At 41.5% G+C, this 3,119-nt stretch overlaps 1 protein-coding gene across 1 annotated transcript in view; it reads right to left on the reverse strand.

Moving 5' to 3' along the window:
• Positions 1 to 3,119, reverse strand: part of LOC147336918 (protein NLRC3-like) — a 1,139,417-nt gene that overhangs the window by 660,002 nt on the left and 476,296 nt on the right. The gene's annotated exons all lie outside the window — the stretch shown is intronic.

A 3,119-nucleotide genomic window follows, 5' to 3' on the forward strand; every position in this document is an offset into this window, starting at 1 on the left:
CAAATCCTCACACTTTCATATGAAGCACTAAATGGGCTCCAGACTGTTTATCTCAGCTTCCTGTCAAACACACTGCTGCTCACACCGAGGCTCAGTTTACTCCTCCAGCCTGGCTTAACCTGCTGTCTGTTAAAAACAGTCCCACACTCCTCTGTTTAATCCTTCTGATCAGACTCTTTGATTTTGTATTGTTTTTACCTGAAGTTGTGTTTTTGACATGGTTCTGTCTGTGAAATAAAGCTCACACACACACTGCTACAGTCCTTCATACACTTAGAAACGAAGCTGCTCCTTTCCTCAGTGCTGACACATAAAGAAGAGTTGGTTTTATATCCAACACGTCTCTGTTCCAGAAAACAGCTTCAGCAGCCTCTGAGTCTGAACTTGGAGTTGGTTATAAGCCACAGGCCTGTGTGCACAGCAATGAGGAAATATAATGCAGTAAGTGAAACATGGATGTGTGGAACAGATTATCCCAAAGGTTGATTCTGTTCATCTGGACGTTCTCAGTGAAACATTTGGTCTCTCGGTCAGGTGACTCCTTTAGTCTCAGCTGACTGCAGCTTTCCAAACCTTTGTCACTGGATCACTCACTTCATCTCCAACGTGTCCCTGACACAGACAGCTGGAGCCGTTACAGCAAAATCATTGATCATCGTTTTTAGAACATTAGCTGGTGTTGGTGGGCAGGCTAGCAGTGCTAATTGTTAGCACTAGTTCTGCTGCTCTCCCTTTGTCTCTGTTATTGTTGGTCTTTAGTGAACAATAGAAAGTGTCTTCATGAGACTGTTGCCTAATGTTCAAATGTAGATAACACCACCTGCACCAACCTGTTACACAGCACAACCCTCTGGTGTAGCTTTGGCTGGAGCACATATTGGCAGCTCCAGTGACATCACCACTCCATGGTGACATCATCTCTACAGACTGTGGCTGTTACATATCCTCACCTGGTAATAATAAGACTGTCCTCAGCTGCACACAGCTCCAAGATGAACAAACTGAAGTAAATACAAATTAGAGTTACGATAGATTGAAATCTTGTAATCAGAGCTAATTCTTAGTGAAACTCTCACAACATCATATCATGATCCTGGGTTAGTGTCTCGGTCTCAGATCACAACATCAGCACAGGCTTGGCTTGGGTGAGGTATTGAGTGGTTCTTGTCCATGACAGCTGCAGGTACAGTGCCATCAGCCATGCTGCACCACATGTCTGCCCAGGAACATTAGTGTGGCTGAGTCTCATGTAAACATTGTGCTAAAGTGGTGGGAAAGTGGCTGCAAGCTGGCTGCACTGTGTCCAATACTCTCAGTATGATATCCACAAACCTCTGAGTGTCACAGAGTGGGCCTGTGCTCAGCTCACTGTGCCCCATTCAATTCTACTTGCATAGTTTTACAAGTAAAATTAAAAGTTGCTCAATGATAAGTTATTGTAGTAACAACTAAGTCCATGGTTATTATTTGTTAATAGTAGCTTAAAGCTTCTGCACCAATCATGGAGCAGCAGGTTTAGAGCATGTGGATCTACAAAAGTAAGTCCCAGTAAGATGGGCTGAGCCTTACATACTAGAAGAAACATGTCATTCCCAGCAGATGAAGCGCCCTTTAAAGCAGGATCTCACTTTAAACCTAAAGAACTTGCTATGAGCATGCAGTGCATTCATGGTTATTATTCATACGATTGTGGGGAGCTAATAAAGTGCAACTATCACATTACATTTTATTATTAAATTGTTGTTAACAATCCCTTCACTTCTGCTTATCTAATTCATGGTTGCAGGATGGCTGACAGCTTCCATTAGGCAGGAGGTAATGTCCATTCTGGCCACAGTGCAACCCACAATGTGTAACTGACACTATTATATTGCATTATGTCACATTGTTACATCTTTTTAATAAATGATGACAGTCAGCTGAATTTGCTGCCCCCTTGGTGGAGGACATCAGGATCAGCAGCTGCTGCTCCATCACAAACACCACAGAAGAAGAACAACACTGGATCAGATGATCTGGACGTGTTTGACAGGGACAGTGTTCATGTTCATGGACATCAGGACAAAAACAGACGATGGAAACCTGCCAGATTTGAGCTAAACTGCTCGTTTCCATGTGTAGTCCCTGGGAGGTCACATGACCAACAAAGACACACAAGCTGTGTCCCAAAACGTCGGCTGCATCCTCCGGAGGCCGCATTTGAAGGCCGATGACGTCACAGCCAGGCGACGAAGGCTGTCCCGATTCCTCGACTCCTTCAAATGCGTCCTTCATTTCCCCGAGTTTGAAGGATGGGTCGGGTGTGTCCTTCGTTGCCCACCATATCCCAGAATTCATAGCGCGGCCCAGCCAAATTTCAGCTGCCAACAATGGCGGCCGCTACTAAGTTTTAAAATTTAACGAGGGAGCACTACTTATTTACAATGAATTCCTTACACTATATAATTTTCCCGTCAGTGTTGGGGAATTCTCAATGGTGCTTGGTGCCATACCCTCAGGGACTTTAATGTTATATAAAAACACTGACAGCTCAATATCTGCCTCAGTCAGTCATATAAAATTCTTCATAAATGTGACCCAGCCAGTCACTATATGGTAACATTTAAAAGAGACATAAATACTAATTGAACTTTCTGTGGGGATCATCCAGAAACTGTGGCACATCTCTTTTGGTTCCTCTACACAGAGATTCTGGAAGAATTTAGCAGTTTTGTTATTGTCCATATTTTAAGGGAGTTTTCTTTACGATGGGAAAATGTTTTATTCTTTTTCTTTAAGTTCCCCAGGAAGAATGATAAATGTTTTTTTATAAAAAATTTGTTAATACTTTTAGCTATTTTATATCCATAAATGTAAGTTTATTAATAAAACACCATATTTCTGCCGTTTTATAAGGATATGAATTGTACATACAATCAATTTCAGACTCAACCAACAAAAAGCCTCTCAGAACAATATTTATATGTTGATTTTTTTCGCCTACTCGTATCATATTTTTTTTTACTCCTGGTTCTGTATGTTCATGTTCTGTTCTTTTGTAAACTTCATCTGTTTGTATGTTGTATACTCATTGTGTTTCAATAAAGTTCGATTTTAAAAAGAGGTACGTTCTAAACGAA

The sequence above is a fragment of the Aulonocara sp. 'chitande type north' Nkhata Bay genome, linkage group LG3, assembly GCF_057382095.1.
Source record: "Aulonocara sp. 'chitande type north' Nkhata Bay isolate Kocher_YH1m ecotype deep benthic linkage group LG3, A_spYH_male_GT1.1, whole genome shotgun sequence".
NCBI lineage: Eukaryota > Metazoa > Chordata > Actinopteri > Cichliformes > Cichlidae > Aulonocara > Aulonocara sp. 'chitande type north' Nkhata Bay.